The sequence below is a fragment of the Meriones unguiculatus genome, chromosome 3, assembly GCF_030254825.1.
Source record: "Meriones unguiculatus strain TT.TT164.6M chromosome 3, Bangor_MerUng_6.1, whole genome shotgun sequence".
Lineage (NCBI taxonomy): Eukaryota > Metazoa > Chordata > Mammalia > Rodentia > Muridae > Meriones > Meriones unguiculatus.
Genome location: NC_083351.1, coordinates 150439017 through 150456611, shown reverse-complemented (window position 1 = coordinate 150456611; position 17595 = coordinate 150439017). Strand labels below are relative to the sequence as shown.

Here is a 17595-nt window from a genome sequence, read left to right as displayed (position 1 = left end):
CACTGCCACTTATGCTGGTCAATTCCCTTACTGATCAATAATGCATTTAGCACCGCAGGAAGAGCGATATGGCCCACTCGGTCACCTCCAACCTCAGTATCCCAGAGATAAATTGAAGATAGCAATGTTTATGCACCGAGCAAACTCCTTGAAGGACAATAATTTCAACAGCCCGCCAGACTCCCATCCATGGATTCAAGGAAGCAACAAACAGATACCTACTGTGGTCCTTGTACATGTAAGAGGCCACGCTAGAGACTAACACATTGAAGGTCTGATGTAGATTTGTTTCTCACAAGCTCACGGTTCTTTTGAAAAGACAGGGCGCACAGGAAGGGAAAGTAAATTAAGAATGACCTCCACCTCCTCCCCCAAACACTGATAATTGCTAATTCAGCTGTATATTTATATAAGTGCAGTAGACTTTAGGTGCCTCTCAGATTCCTATGTTAAAATCCCAACCCAAGTCCATGTCCAGATAATGGTATTAAAAGATGGGTTTTTTGTTTGTTTGTTTGTTTGTTTTAAAGGGGATTATATGGAGGAAATCCTCCTGAGTATGATTAGTGCCCTCATGAAAAGGGCCAGAGAGTGATTCCTCACCTTTTTCATCATGTGAGGTATGAGGAAGGGGTCCTTTTCTGACACTGAAAGTGCCACCGCCCTTATCTCTAACTTCTCAGCCTCCAGAAATAAACAAGACACCCAGTCTACGGTGTCTTCCTATAGCCAACCTAAATAGGCGAGGACAGGAAGTTAGACAGGGAGGAAAGTGCCTGATTCTATCTGGCTTTTTCTTTCCTACTCTACACAGCATTTTTTGTTGTAATCATCTTCAGGTCACCTGTTTTCTTTCACCTGAAAATACCATCCAAGTACCTTTCCTTACGACCAGCCAGTGGTATTTCCATTACAAAAAACTTCCTCTCCCAGAGCACCGTGAAAAGCTCCAATTCCACCCCCTAATTTAAAGTATTGCTTAGTTTTAGTGGAACAAATCTCGGGGCGGGGGTTTGGGAGGAAGCAGGGGGAAGGAAAACATCTCTAACAGTGTCACCTGCCATAAAATCTAGGACTTTACAGGAGTTTCCCTTATTTAGAGAATGAAGAAAATACATGACATTCTTCTCCTCTTCCGTGCAGTGGCCAGGGAGTTCTTATTGACTGATCATGTCAATCTTTCCTTGCTCATTGCAATACACAACCCCATTCCCAATCCAACATACACACACACACACACACACACACACACACACACACACAACCCTTTTAATGCAGTATGACAGGCAACCGGAGAATTCTCGAAACTGATTTGTGATATGGAGGTCTTCTCCATTTACACTCAGGTTTTGAGTCTAACTTAAGAAGGCAATCGTGCCATTCATATTTAATAGTGTCCTGGATTAAAAAATGTGATGGGCAGAACTTGATCTCAAAGGTGATTGTGACAGGGGTTGACAGCTTCCCCCCAGTAGCTGCAATTCCTCTCCTCAACAAGGCTGAACTCTGTGCCTTGTGACTAGGTACCGTGCTGTGTTTTAGAAAGTTCACGGCTAAGCTCCAGCTCATGGGATACTAACAGATTCAGAAGATGCGCTCAAAGGCAAGGCAGGTGCCCTTCTCCCCTTCCCTCCATCCCGCTGCCCCCAAACATGGTCACAGTGGCAGCCACCTTGGATCACACAGTCTCATTTGCCTTAGATGTTTTTAATGGTGAGAATCCCACATTTCTCTAAGATCTACGGAAAATGCGGAGCAAACGCATTTACTTATTATATAGCACCTTTGTACATTTATCTGTTCACACACACGCTCTAAACTCATAGGAACAAAACTGGGCAAGAGGATTACCACATCTGTCTCAAAACCACAGGCCCCAGATTTCTGCCATCAGAAAGAGCAGACAAACTTGGGGATAAGTTAGTAAAAGTGAGGACTGTTTTCTGTAATGGAGACCGGACTTTTTAAGTGCCAGACCAACATGAATATGTGTTCATGCACACACACACACATACACACACACACACATACACACACACACACAGCATACAAGGTGCTAATGAATGCCCTTTCCCTAGTACTTTTGGGTAGTTACACCTTTATACTTATTTTTATATCAAAAAGCACCTAATTGTAGCAGACTGAATTATAGGTAAAGATGAGTTCTAAGAAAGTCTCTGCTTATTAGAGGAAGAATGGCGGCCAAAGGCAGGGTGAGGGGAGTTACAGTGATAGACCAAGGCGGGTGAGTTCAGATGGAGGCCATCCTTTGCTGCTGCTCCTTTCAGGCCCCCCAAGTCCCTCCCTACACCCCCACCCCCCCGGCGGTGGCGGGGAGAGCTGCTCACACTCTCAGCCTTTGCCTCCTAGTCTGCTGAATCCATCTTTTGACTATCTGCAGGCTCCACCCGTGCCCTGCTGAGACTTCTCCTTCAGGAGACTCTTATCAAGGAGGGAACGGTGAGAGAAAGAGGCTTCTCTCTTCCTCTGAACAGCTGCCAACATGAGACAGGAAGAGGGAGAAAGGAGCAGCAGCTCCCTCGCTGCCTGGCTCAGCCACAGACACCTCTTGCTCCCTCTCCTAATGAGAAGTTTCAGGGTTTGACTGGCATGCCTATCTGCCAGACTGTCTCCTTCTTTTCACCCTTTAGCATTTCCGTTCTTTTATTAAATGTTGGCGCTGTGCTGAGTACGGTCCCAGCGGTAAAGTCTTAAGTCTGAATGACTATTGATTGTTCTCAAAGTTGTAGGGTTTCAATCTTTGACATAGTGGGCTACTATCCATCTTCAGCCTTTACAAAAAGGTATCATTAGTTATGTTCTTGGGTCTGGCTGGCTATTGAACTTCTAGTTTTAGTCTTAGTCATCATGATCCAGAAATGATGTCCACTTTGGGCTCTGCATTTCTCACATCAAATCACATTTAACGACAGAATGCTGTTCAAGCGTTTTTCTGCCTATTTATCAAGTTTGCCAATTACTTACTTTCTTTTCAAATCGGCCCTGAGGTAAATGGCTGTTTCGGTTAGGAGTTTTAACTAAACTAGTAGAAAGTTTTAAAAAACCATCAGAAGGTAAGGTTTTATTTTTTATTATTAATTACTTTAATTTATAATTTATAATAATTATTAATTACTTTATAATAATAATTTATAATTATTATTAATTACTTTAATCTTGCATTTCTTTTTGGCATATGCATATATGTCTATTAAAATGTTAAGATTTGGTCAAACTATATTTTCCCATTCAAGTACCAAAAAAAAAAAATGTTCTCAAGGCTGCAAAAAGTGTACAGTTGTTAAATATGTTGTAAACGAAGACTTGAGTGTCCAAAAATAAAAGAAAGAAAAGTTCTGAAGGGGCTGGTGAGGTGGCTCAGAGGGAACAGATCGTGCTACTGAGCCTGACAATTGAGCTTGATTCCACGGACCCACATGGTAGAGGAAGAAAGCGCAGCTTCCAAAATCTGTCCCATGACTTCTGCAGTGCATGGTGGCATGTGACACCCCGCCCCGAAAGTGTAAAACGGTTTTTAATACCTAAAAGTTCTTAAGGGCTGAATATACAGCTTGGTGGCAGAGATCCTGCCTAGCACTGACAAGGACCTGGGTTCAATCCCCAGCACCGCCAGAAAGAAAACAAAACAAAACATATAATTAGGAAGTAGTAACAAAGTTAATTTTGTGTAGGCAAACTCATGAGACTTCTTTATCGTATTTATCCCCTCACTAATTCAGAAATCAGGCAGATAAATAGGGTGAAGCACACTATCAGTGTGATGAAATTATAATTACAAAGTAATTTCATACGTAGGCTCAGCCGACTGAATCCTCTAGGTGACTGAGTTGTAGATAATTTTTACTATCATGTTTATGCTCATATTTATTTTCAGAATGTTTTAGAGGAACAGGTCTGATGGTACATGCCCATAATCCCAGTACTGAGGAGCCTGGGGCAGGATTTGAGGCCAGCCTGGTCTACATGAGGCCAGCCTGGCCTTCACAGAAAGATCTTGCTTTATAGAAGAGGCATGGAAGGGGGCGGGAAAGGAAGGGGAAAAAGAAAGAAAAAAAATAGGTTTATAATGGCAATTCATTACTTTTACAATTATAAAATAAAAATTATGTCAAAATATTTAACATTAGTTAAATTTTTCCATATTTTGGAACTATCTTTTCCCACATGAGTCATTTATTAAACAGATAAACTGATAAATTGAACAGAAATTATTTTTATGTAGTCATTAAGTAGGTTCCTTAAGGACGTCTATTAGCCAACATTTTGACAGCTTGCTAAAATGTTGTAAGCTTTCATTTTCTCTAAAGCCTTAAGTATGTCACTTAGTTAAAAAAAAGTAATTTAAAAAAACAAGTTAAAAATCACTTAATTCAATTTAAAAATGTTATCAAGTAAGAAGTAAAATGTCCTCCAATACCAGACTGGTCTGTAAGTGTGCTTTTTATAAATAGGATGCGAATTGCCATGTCTCCTTTTTTTGTATAAAAACGTATCACACACCAGTGTTCTGGGCAGCACACACACACAGCCTTCCATCTGTCTACATCATAGCTTATTTAGCCACTGACCAAAAATCCCCAGTTTTTTTGCTATTGCCAATATGGCAGCAGCGAGTACCCTTTCGCATGTGCATTCATTTCAAGTTATTATTTATTGAGACAGGATCTAACTATTTTTCTCAGAGTGGTCTCCAACTCCTGGGCTTACGCAATCCCTCTGCCTCAGCCTCCCAAGCAGCCAGGACTCCAGGTGTGCATACAAGAGTTTAGTTGTACACATATTTTTTATAGAGTTACCAATGTTACCCGCTAAAGAGGATAGAAACGTTAAACTTAATAAATGATATCCAGTTAGCCTCTTGAGAGTTCATCGATTACACTCATAATGTGTCAGTTTCCACATTTCCAAATTCTTAAAGGCGTTTATCGCTGTCAATTTTTAAACTGTCCTTTAGGAAATGCCTTCCCTGGTTGCTCCGGAGACTGCCCTTCAACCTCCTTCTTACACCGTCGGTTCTTCAGTACTGGTGTCCACGGGCATTGTCTGACCCCTGACCGCCTTTGTCTGTTGTCCCCTGTTACACACTCACTCCTCCGTGCCCGTGCGTGTTCAAGCGCAAATCACACCTTTCACCACGCCGAATACAAGGTTGCCCTGGGTTGGCGGGCCCAGCGTCCTTTAAGGTCATAGCAGTTTTGTTCGTTTCCCTCTATTTTTATGCCCTTGCAGAGGCTCCTGCCACACCGGCCACCAGCCTCACGACTCCGGAGGCCCTCGGAAGTTCTGCTGCAAAGAGACGGTCCAGGGGACAGCACCACAGCACCGCAGCCGCAGCCATGAAGTTATTTTCTTTACTGAAATAATTTCATGTGTACACACACAGCAGCAAGAACCACAGCACACAACAGCACCCTGTGAGCAGCCTTAAAGAGACAGAGACGTCTGCAGTCACCAGAAAGTAAAAAAATAAAAATATGCACATGTTCATCAGTCCACATGAAAATGCCTGGATTTTTCTGTTCTGTTCTATTCTTTCTTTCTCTTTTTTTTTTTTTTTTTGAGACAGGATTTCTCTGCTCTGGCTGTTCTGGAACTCACTTTGTAGAGCAGGCTGGCCTTAAACTTACAGAAATCCACCTGCTTCTGCCTCCCAAGTGCTGGGATTACAGGCATGCGCCACCGGGCACAGCTCAAAAATACCTAGACTTTTTTAAGAGCTAAAATAAAATGCACTAAAATTGGCAAGAGTTTGGCTTGAATGATGCATTGCAAACTAATGTTATTTTAATTTCATTATTTAAAAAAAATTTAAAAATAAACAGCACTGTCTGTTCAACTTTTAGTAAACTAAAAACAAAACAAAACAAAACAAAAGACAACAAAACATTTAAGTATATGACTTAAAAAGGCTAATTTTATGGTACACGTGTGTTATGTCTCAACAAAGCTGTCTTTTCTTGCTTGTTCCTTTCCCCCTTTCTTCCCTTCCTTCTTCAGTTTTTAATTTTTAATTCCTTTTACAATTTCGTTTTGTTTTAAGAGACAAGGTTTCGTTCTATTGCCCTGGATGGCTCACGGGATTCTCAAGCCTAGACTTTCAAACAGCTTGGGTCACAGGTACACACCAGTAATTTGCCTGGTTAACGAAGGGTTTTTATTTCAAGTAAAATTTAATAGTTAGACATACATGTATACACATGCTCTAAAGAGGAGACCTCTACCCTTTCTGGTTAGTATTCCTGTGAACATAAATAAAATCACTCAAAAATACGAAATCTACTTGAAACATGTTGCAACTCATCATTAATTTTTCACTGACTTTACGTAAGAAATTCTGGAAGTCAGTTGGCAATAACTGTCAGCGAACACACAGCTGAACAAGGACTGTCGCTGAAGTGAGGTGTCAGGACATTAGGAGACCGTTGGGCGATTTTATCCTGGGAGAACTTACATGTCCTTGTGGGGACTGAGCCAAGCTCCCAGAGCGCCCATCAGACGTGCCTGTATCACGTGGGACGGGGCGCAGTGAGGGGCAGGGAACAGCGAAACAGACACTCATCCCAAGCTGTCCGCTCCATCCCAGACGCTGGGTCCTCGGTCGGCAATGAAGGAGGATTTCATTGGGTTGAGCTATTTTTTTTACGTAAGAAGTTCTGGGTTAAAGAGCCACGGGGAATAAGCTGACTCCATTTATCAGCAGCATTAACAAACGGACAACAGCCCTCCGGGGCGACTCCTCCGTTAGAAGGCCCGTTTGAGGGGAAAGGAGTGCAGCTCAGTGGGCAGTGCCTGCTTAACCCCACGAAGTCCCGGGTGTGATGCCCATCACCCTATAAAATCAGGTGTGGTGGCCCACGCCCGTGACCCCAGCCCTCCTAGCCGGATCCAGGAGGATCAGAAGTTCAAAGTCCTCCTCAGCTACGTAAACATTCTAAGCCACAAAAAAAGGAGGCGAGACCGTGCAATAAAAACATAATTTAGGCTGTGACAAGAGTCAAGGTGACCTCCTCAGAGGAGAGCGACGTCATCTTACTGCAACCCATTGCTTTAAAAAGGAAAAAAAGAGACTTGTGAATGTGTTGTTTCTACACTTTAAAAGCAGACAGAAAAATAAGATCAGTTTGTATTAAAAATAATAATAAAATAATAATAATACGTGGGACTAAAAGAATTGGTCTTATCATACACGACTCCAGGTTGGGGTCTGAAAGGTCAGACGTGTAAGTTCACTTTGGAGGTGTGGCCTCTGCGTTGGGAAGGCCATTTCTCGCGTGGAGGAAACCTGTCGCTAGTCTGCTGTTTGGGGGCGCAGTGGCCGTACTCCACCCACGCAGACGCCCCGCGGGCATCCCCCTGCCATCCTCCAGAAGGCACAGGGTTTACTCCAGGAATGTAAGCGACTGCAAGCGCCAGCCTTGATCCCTTAAACCTGCACCGCCGTCACAGTGCTGCTGTGAGGCCTGTTCCGGCCAGAGACAAGGCCTCATCCTTGCCGTTTGTCCTTAAGCTAAACAAACAGAACAAAAAAAATCATCGCGAGGCGGGAACATACTGTTTTTACGAATAACAGGATTTGTTGACATGTAGCACCTCTAACTTACTAATAATAAAAGAAAAGAAAAGAAAAAAAAACTCTCACAAGTGGAGACTTTTCCTCTTCGGTTTCTCCAGAGGTTCCACGCAGTGTGAGGCTGACCTGCTATTTTGTTTGTTCCTAGATCCATCCCAGACGCTACCGCTTTCCTCATCCAAGGAACAGGTGGGAGGAAGACACCCATTCCAGGGCGGAAGCCAATCAGGGTTAACCAATCACGGTAACCTCTAGGGCCACCGTCTAACGTCAAAGCCCTCTCTTCTTTGTTTTTGACCTTCATGGGTGTGGACTGCACAGTTTCTTGTGTCTAGAAGTGGCAGCCTGAGCTTTACAGCGACATAGTACTTCTTATTTTCGAGGAGCCCTCACTCTCTTCCCTAGGCTGGCCTCAAGCCTCAAGGGATCCTCCCGCCTCAGCCTCAGGAGTAGCAGTGATTATAACCGTGTACCACCACACCTGGCTTCTAGGGAGATATTTTTAAAGCCCAAAATGCAATCTGGAATCTTAGAGATTTAAAGGAGAGACGGTCTGGGGCGCCCACTCTTTTATGCCTCCAGATAGCATGCAATTATATAGCGGTGGAGATGAATCCCAGAGCAAGGTAGAGCTTGTGATTTCTAACGAGAAGAGACCAGACAGGTGCAGGAGAGGCACACGATTGAGAAGGACAGAATACATTTAAAAATCACCCTACACAAGAAGGAAATGAGGCGAGCTGACAGAGCCAATGGGCTTTGCAGCCTCCTCAGGGATGCGGTAAATTTCATTGTCTAAGTCACAGAAAATTACAGTGGGGCATGGCGTTCACAGAGGAGCTGTAAAGTCACAGTCTGTGGACAGGGAGCCTCCACAGGAGGGGATGACAGGAAGTGAGGAAGGAACGCTCAATCTTAGCAGAATGCAGAATGCCTTCCCTGGCTGTCCCTACCCCAATTCTGATTTCCATCTTCCTAAGGAGAAGCGTGTGTGGCATCTAAATAAACCATTTCCTACTTTCTTTTTAAGTACAAACCGAGCTGTAAAAAAGGTCAAAGACAAAGCTATCCCACACGTGGGAATCAAGCAGCAAGAACAGACTGTTGCTCTCATCGCTATATCCCACCAAGAAAGGTGAGGTCAGTCACTGCCACTGTGCTCCGAGACACTGCTGGGACTGTCGAAGGGGGAAAACGAGAAGAACTGAAACCAGAGTTTAAAACCACACTGCTAATAAAAACACAGAGAGAAGCCGGGGGCGCTGGCGCACGCCTGTAATCCCAGCACTCGGGGAGGCAGAGGCAGGGGGATCTCTGTGAGTTCGAAGCCAGCCTGCTGTAGAAAGCGAGTCCAGGACAGCCAGGGCTACACAGAGAAGCCCTTTCAAAACAACAACAACAAAACAACAACAACAACAACAACAAAAAACCCAGAAAACAACCCCCCCCCCAAAAAAAAAACAGATAACAACAAAAAAACAAAACAGAGGAAGGGCGTTTAGTAGTTTGCTGCAAACTACTAGGGAATTTTAATCTATCTGGTATTGGTGAATAAGGAGGCTAGCTAAATGCTACCCTTCTGTGTAAAATGTTTGCCTGGCATGGTAGCACACGCTCATGATCCTACCACTTGGGAGACAGAAGCAGGAGGACAGCAAGTTTGGGTGACACAGAAACACCCTGCCTTAAAAAAAAAAAAAAAAAAAAAAAAAAAAAAAAAGCCAAAATAAAACCATGGCATTTTGAGCAGACATTTCTCCATATTAGATTAGAAGTAAGTACAATATGTCATGTCTCAGAGCTAACACTATAGAGTGTAGATACAGTAAAGTGATGTCTAGAGAGAAAATGAAATGTAAAACCTTGTCGCTGGCCCCTTCGCCACAGCACTGAAAAAGAAGTTTTCCACCTCTTTCCTATGCCAGCGATCATTCATTAGGCTGGCGAGCCTGGTTCCAGTAATCGCTTTGGCTTTCTAATTTCATTGCCTCTTGTACCTGTGAGTTGGGAAATGAGGTAATCCAGCATGATAGGATTAAATGTAGGACAGCCACTAAGGGCCAAGTGCAGACCAGAGTAAAGCTAGCCAAGGTGCCTGGCCTGGCTTTGTTTATGTCTGGGTGCTCTGCTGGGTCCAGGAGCAGAGAGGATAGAGCGCAGATGTTTGAGAAGTAAATCCAGGCATTTTTGTACACAAAGAACAACAGGGGAAAGACAGCGTCTGTCTCTTTAGCTGGCAACTCATAGCACCCACTCGGTACCGTACCTGAGACTTGAGCACTCAGAGCCTCGCTGTGGACATTCTTTGTTAGTTTAATTTCCTCCGAGGCCATGGCTTTTAAACGTGACTGAAATAAAAAGAGTACAGCATGCAAACATGTGAGCACAATGTTTACGGGAACGAGGGGTGGGCGGACACCCCACTCACGGCATCGGTTCTGCCGGTCAGGGACGCCGGCTCATCATCTTTCGGCAAGCTGGCGAGCGTACACGTAATAGAATGGGGGGGGTCGGGGGGGAGGACAGAGTGTTCAAACACTGCCACACTTGTCGCTTGGCACGCTCGACACAAACAGCACACCCAGCGAATCACAGCCTCTGTCACACTGCTGACCCTTCTCCAGAGGAAGAAGTTTACTGTGTTCCTCAGACCTGAAACTGTGTTCCACAGATCCTCAGGTAGGATCTGTGCAGGGACAGTTTCCTTTTTATCAGCAGCTGAGTCAATGTTTATGCTGAGTCCAACCACTTACTCCCTACGCCAGGCGTGAGCGAACTGCACCTCTTCAAAGGTCGGAACCCTTAGCATCCCCACTATTCTCTTCCCAGGTGATCTCTACGTCCACAGGGGGAGTGATGGAGCCATGGTAAGCAAAAGAAGCCAGACTGAGACAAATACTGCATGTTTTCTCTTACAGGCCGAAGCTAGATGGAAATTATATGTGCACGTGTGCACATACATGTGTGTCTGCACACGTGTGTATTTATATGTCACAGAACTCAAAAGGGGACTGTAAGAGGAGAGAAAGAGATATTAAAGAAATGGGAAAGAGAGCAACAGAATACATGTCATAGGAAAGCAGAGGCCAGAATGGGGAAAGGAAGGGAGCCAGCTGGAGGGAGGCAGGAGCATGGGGGATGGGAACACATGATGTGAATGTGGAATGGCGCTTATGCATGAAGACGCCTCGGGGAAACCCAGCACTCTGTATGCTGACCTGAAATTTTAATTTAAATGAAAGAGCACTAAAAAGATCTCTAAGACCCAAACATGCACCCTTTTTGTTGTTATAGTATTTCTTTGGAGGTAATCGAACAGGTTTATAAAATAGCGCAATACGTAATAACATTTTCAATTCTTTCTACGTTAGTTTTCCCAGTAACTCAAAATTATTTGTATCCATTCTTACAGATATTGTCTATTAAGAAAAAAAAATAACTCCTTGATGGAAAAAAAAAAAACAACTTTTTTTTTTTTTGAAGCCTTTGAATCTCTAAAAGGTCAAAAGCATGCTTTGAATGTACATTGGTCACTTTTCTTGCTGTGACAAAATCTGACCGAAGCAAATTAAGAGAAGAAGATTCAGTTTGGTTCATATGTTAAAGGATCTGGTCTCTCATGCTCGGGAAGGAGGCGTGGCTGCCTGGAGTATCGTGGTCCAGGCGGCTGGAGCTGGCCACTGGGCCTCCTTGTCTCTCTGTAGTGGGCAGAGAAGGGGAATGCCAGCATCTTCCTACCCGATCCTCTTCCCCATTTTATCTGTCTGGGCCCCTAGTTCATGGGGGATGGTACCCCCCCCCCCCCACACACACACCTGTCTCTGGGGCACTGCCTTGGGAAAGAATTTTGTATGGTAGCTCTAATGATGCCCCGAGCTGTTCTCCAGAGGGTGAGCTGGTGTAAAAGATCAAGCCTGCCCCTCTGCTCTCTGACTTGCCTTCTCTCCATGTGATCGTTCCCTCCCACACTCGTTTCAGCCACGATTCTCTCTATCACGATGTGACACAGCCAGGGAGCCGGCAGCACCGAGCCCTTGAACTATCCAGAGGTGTGAGCTAAATAAACTTCTTGTGTTTATAAAGTACACGGCTTCGGATATTTTGTTATAGCAACAGAAAATAGACAAATGCAGTTTATTTCTATCTTCCGATATTGCCAGTTACAATGTTGTTTCCATTTTAAATTCTGTTGTTGTTGTGGGGTTTTTTTTGTTGTTGTTTGTTGTTTTGTTTTCTAGAAAATGAAATTCTGTGTGCTTTTCTGTTTCATGACTTTTGGTAAACAGCACGTTCATTCGGTACCTACCCTTTTAACTAGTATTAGCAAACTGTCTCAGCACCACAATGCCGTATTTTAAAGAACCTCTCTTATACCTTTGTCTTATACCTATGTCTTTGTTAGTAGTCCCAGTTTTGAAGCATGCTTTTCTTTTCATTAGCATAAGCTTTAAGCTGTTAGCCTGTAGAATGGCTCCAGCTGTGACCAGCGGGGGGGGGGGGGGGCTGTGATCGCTTTCTGGGAAAGCGCTGTGGATCCTTCCCCTTCATAGTTATAGCAAGGCTTGGGCTCATCTGCTCTCCCTCCAGGCTCCCACGGTCTCCGGCAGCAGTTGTGGTAAGCAGGCTGCGTGTCTTCTTGAACATCAAAGTATGACATGATATCATTACGCTCAAAATTCTTTTTTCTTGATTTGGTCCATTCCAAGGTCTTAATTCTTTTACATCCAACCAAAGACACTTTTAATTCTTTTAATCAACATTACAACCGGAAAGTGTCCGGAGAGATGGCTCAGTGGTTAAGAGCACTCGCTGCTCTCCCAGAAGACCCTGGTGCAATTCCCAGGTCCCACTCGGTAGCTTACAATCATCTGTAATGCCGGTCCCAGGGCAGCCACTGCCCTCTTCTGGCTGTCTCTGGTACTGCACTTATGTAGTGCACAGATGTACAGACAAAACACCCATACACATAAAATAAATATAAAAGGGAAAATTCAGGTTCTTGTTTTTTTTTTTTTTTTTTTTTTTTTTTTTTTTTTTTAAGGAAAGCTTCTTCCCTTAAAGCTCATTTGTTACTTCTTGCTTCTCTTAATTCTACTGAATTTATTGCTATGATAATGAACACAGTCTCAGCATAACTGTCACCTCGCCACGCCAGGGGCTAACTACGCTACAGGGTCGGCTGCCAGGGCATTTTCTCTGCTTCCCAAGTGTGTCAGCCCACCAGGCTGCTGTACCAAGACATCACGGACTAGAGGCTGAAGACAGAAATCCGTTCTCCAGCCTTGGAGCGCGGAAGTCCAAGATGGAGGTCCAGAAGATGGAGTGGAGGGGAGGGCTCCTTTCCGGTTCTTTGGTGGTGTGTTCGAGGCATTTCCCCACGTGGCTGAAAGGCTAAGCGTGCTCCCTGGAGGCATCTGTTATAAGGACCTTACTTCCATTTGGGAGGCCCTGCCCTCATGGAGGTCTCCACTTTAATGAGACTCATGAGTAAAGAGCACAGAACTTCGGGGTTACTTTTATTTTGCTGGCCTCTGTGCATGCTGTGGTATTAACTGCCCTTTCTTCCAGTTTAACTTGGTATGCACAGTTTAGCAGCCTCCTTAGCTGAACCGGCCAGAGGTAAAACTCCAAGTAGACTTTTTTTTTAATGAAAGAATAAGCTTACCACAAAATGATAGTTTGCTTTTATTTCTGTGTACAGTAGGCTCACAGTTTGGTAGTTCAGAAGTCTTGAGAACCTTTGATAAACCTTCAGTGGTTTTTAGAGAATTATTATTATTATTTTAATTTATGGATATGTGTGTGTGCCTGCTTGTATGTCTGTGCACTGTGTGCATGCAGTGCCCACGGGGGCCAGAAGAGGGCGTCAGGTCCCCTAGAACTGGAGTTAATGGTTGTGCGCTGACTGGCGGTGGGTGCTTGGCACAGAACTGGATGCCCTCTGCAGGATCACAGGTGTTTTTAACTCTCGAGAGGAAGCTTCTGCTGTTTATACCCTGTTGCACATCACAGATGTGAATCTGTTTTGCTCCCCATTTCCCCTGAGGAATGCCATCCTACTTGGCTGGCTGTGGTGCTCCTTCAGAAACTCCCCCAAGGGCTGGCAACAGGGCTGAACCACACCTGTCACGGGGCAGGTCGTGTCCCGAGAGCCCACGACTATGTCATTTTATGAGGCCATGGAGGCTCGGCAGATAAGACACTGTGAGAGACGCTGGGGCTGGGAGATTAGCCTTAACCACCTGGATGAACCCCGTAAAATCACAAGGGTCTTTTAAAGAGGGGGCCAAGGGTGTGAGACTCACAGCAGGAGCTGTGATGAGGGCTGACCCGGCCCACAGGCCTTGGGGGGGGTGCCTAATATTGCCAGTGTTGATGACAGAGGAAGCTGCCACAGGCCGAGGAAGGCTGGCAGCCTCCCTAGGCCATGCAAGAGTAGGACTTTCTACCCTGAAGCATGCAGAGGAGGCAGCCTCCTTGTTTTAGGAGTAGATGTCTGGGTCAGCAGAGCCCCCTCACTGTGGCTGGAGAGCTACAGTGTATCCTCAGCTACTGTGTCTGTAAGACTGTGTGGCAACATGAAACTAAAGTACGTTCTCGGAGACACCGCCCAGGTCTCTGCGGATAAATCCTTTCGGGAACCTCTGATTTACAATATCCTCGGAGCGTCTACAATTTGGGAAGCGCTGAAAAATAAAGGATCCCTGCTTCACTGTTTAAGTGAGGATTCCGCAACGGCATCTCATCATGGGCACGTTAAATCTTCTCAGTCCTTTCTTCAGGGTTCCTCAGCGTCGAGTACACATGGACTGACCGGAGCATCTGGCTCCGTGGGCGAGGAAGCGGAGGAGGGGATGCTACCACTAGCCACGCCCCTCTTCTGCCTCCCGCCTTTCATCCAGTCCAGGTACCCAGCTCGTTGGGGGATGCCGTGTGAATTCACGGTGTCTTCCCTCACTGATGCCACCCGAGGCGTGCTCAACCTCCAGTGAGTACCCATCAGGGCTCAACACTGCGGTAGGCACTGGGTTGATGGTGGAACAGGATGTGATCAAGACCTCCAGGGAGAAAAAGCCACGGGCTCAAGGATCATCCAGTAGAAGAAAGAGACTCATTTACCAACAGTCACGAGCCAGGTACAGCCGAAGGCCTGCATACGATGGGGTGCAGACTCGGGCCCCCCATGACCTGCTGTGGGAGTCTGCAGGAAAGGGGAGGGGTCAGAGGAGCCCAGGTGAGCGAAAACGGTTCTGGAACAGACACCATTCCAATGTTGGCCCCAGTGTCCCCAGGCGGGGCAGTGTGCTGGGTCCTTCATTTGTCAGATGATCAAAAATATGAACCAGGGCTCTGGTAGAATGCCGACGCTTGTTACACATCAAAGACGCATATATCACTAAGTCCCGAGTGTGGAGCTTCTGTCTCCATTGTTCCTTTGGGGCTGTTTTTCAGCATGGGGAGGCCTCGGTGAGGCCTGTGCCCAGCTCTTTGGGTGCTTTTGTCTTTCCAGAGTCGTACAGCCCTTCTTCATTGTTCCCCGGGACCTCTGAACTTAAAGTCATGTCTTTCAAAGAACTTAGCACCAGTTCTGTGGCTGTGCATATGAATGAGGTTTTTCTTCTATAGGAAATGGCCCCTCTCCCTGCTGACCTTAGCTTTTTTATGAGCAGGGTCCATTTTGGTCTCCTTAGGAGCAAAACTCTATTGCTATTTGTCCTTTGTAAGCCTGGAGTGCAGAGCCCTGCCTTTTCCGTGGGAGGCGTTTGGCATGTTTGTCCAAAATGCTGAAAGGACCCTGGGTCGTGAAAGCGTGCCAATTCGAGCCAGTTCAGAAAAGAAAAGAACTTTCACTTATTTTAATAAGGCAGAGATTAAAACGGTGGCGTTTGGGGGGTGAGGAACCCAGCATATTTTTCTCCCCTTGTTCCAACCTCTGGAAGAACTGAAACTGTGCCCAGGCCTATGCCAGTGCTGCAGGCGAATCCAGCAGCTCATTTCTAAAGTGACACTGGAACAAGGAAGGGACTGAGAGTGTGAGAGGGGTGGGGTCCCCTCCCAGGGAGCATGTTCGTACCGTGTGACCTCTGGTGGTTGTGGGTCCCCCCTGTTTGTCTGGCAAACACCTTCTCCTCTTTCCAGAGGGCTCAGGTGGCATGCTGGGAGGCCCCTCTTTTCCCGTTGCCTTTTGTGCTCCAGGCATCTGAGCAAAAACCCCTCTCAAATAATCACCAACCACACTTCACCTTGTTATCTGTTTACAGATCTGAATTCAGTTTGGTGAAGTTCCTTCTGGTCACGCCGCGATGCCCTTGGTATTTGCTAAAAGCTAGATTCAAAGGCTCCAAGGCAGGCGGGACTCTAGGCTTTCAAGCTGCCGCCTACTGTAAGAGACAGACAAGCACAGAGCTCCTTCCAGGTCTCTGGAGAAGCAGAACAAGCAGCAGCAGGCAGATGGTAGCGGGAGGGCGGGATACGAACCCATAGACAGCAGGGTCTCCTTCATATCCTTAGACCTGAGCGCTGCGTCTGGTGTGTAAGCAGCCCCATGCACGCTGATGGAAGGAGGGAAAGAGGAAGAGAACCTTGGAAGGAAGAAGGAAGAGAGGAGGGGAACCACAAAACTGCCCCCTTGCAAGCCCATCACTCAGTTTCGTGGCCAAAACAAGCAACTTTCTGGAGTTGAAAGGCGATTCAGCCCAGTCTCCTGTACAATGTGGAACATGATATTCACTCCGGGTAGAGACGAGCCAGCAGCAGCTCGTGTTTACCGTGGCCCCGGGGCTCTTGTTAATCAGAAGAGAGGTGTACAGGTGGCCTTCACTGATTTCGACACCAGCACAATTCAACCCAGTTCGTTGGCTCCGCATTCTTAGAACATGGTCTCTTTTGCTACCACAAAAGGATTTAATGAGAGTTTCAGCCCGACAAGAGACCTAATTTGCCACGGTTTCCCGCTTCTCCACCTGCGCTGCTGTCTCAGGTTACGCTGGGCAGATGGAGAGGGAACTCATGTTTCAAGCCTTCTCAGTCCTCAACCCAGATCCCTTCCTGAGCAAGGGCCGTTTTCCTGAGGAGGTCCCCACAGGAGATGACGGGACAGAGTATGCCTCAAATTTTCATCTCCAGCAGCTGGTATCACCTAACCCCCTCGGGAGAGACACGGCTTTGTCGCCTGAGGCTGGCAATCTAATCTCCAGATCCTCAGCCAAAATATCAGTTACAGGTTCAGCTGCCTGATGGGCTGGATGGGAGTTCAGACGACCAGAACAATGGCACAAGTCAGGGGTTGTGGGGCAGGTGGCGGGAGGGGCTGGGCCATATGGCAGAGGTGAAGTGAGGTAAGGCTGACTTCTCACATCTTTGCAGGGCGAGTCGTTCCCTCCTAGAGTGGCATTTCCGCACTCTTCCCCGAGGTGGCTGGCTTGGAGGATGCATTAGAAACTCCTGCTGGCCCCTATGGCACGTCAACGCTCCTGAATAAGGATGAGGTTGCTGAAAAATGACTTGTAATTACCAGGAAAGCTTTCTTTTACAAGCCGCAACACGTCGCACGCTGGGCATCTCCGTTTCCATGGAGATGGAAAGAAGATTGATAATTGCCAGTGGGGGGAGGGGGGCTGGGGACGGGGTGTGGCTGTTTCATGGGTGCAGGGTTTCACCTGAGGTAATGAAGATGTTTTGGAATCGGTTGGAGGTAGTAAAATTTATGACACTGTGAATGTACTAAATGTGTTGGTGAGTTTATTCTCTCTTTAAACACTTTTAAATGCTTTTTGTTTCATTTTGGTTTGGGTTTTTGACATGGGGTTTCTCTGTGTAGCCTTGGTTGTCCTGGACTCACTTTGTAGACAAGGCTCGCCTCAAATTCACAGAGATCCGCCTGCCTCTGCCTCGCCGAGTGCTGCATTACAGGCGTGGGCCAGTGTGCCTGGCTTTAAATGGGTTATTTTACTTTGTTGTGTTATGGTACTGGGGACTGGTCATAGGGCCTCACATATGCTAGG

At 46.0% G+C, this 17595-nt stretch overlaps 1 protein-coding gene across 5 annotated transcripts in view; it reads right to left on the bottom strand.

Annotated features, from left to right (window-relative positions):
* Positions 1-17595, bottom strand: part of Cracd (capping protein inhibiting regulator of actin dynamics) — a 206504-nt gene that overhangs the window by 84120 nt on the left and 104789 nt on the right. The gene's annotated exons all lie outside the window — the stretch shown is intronic.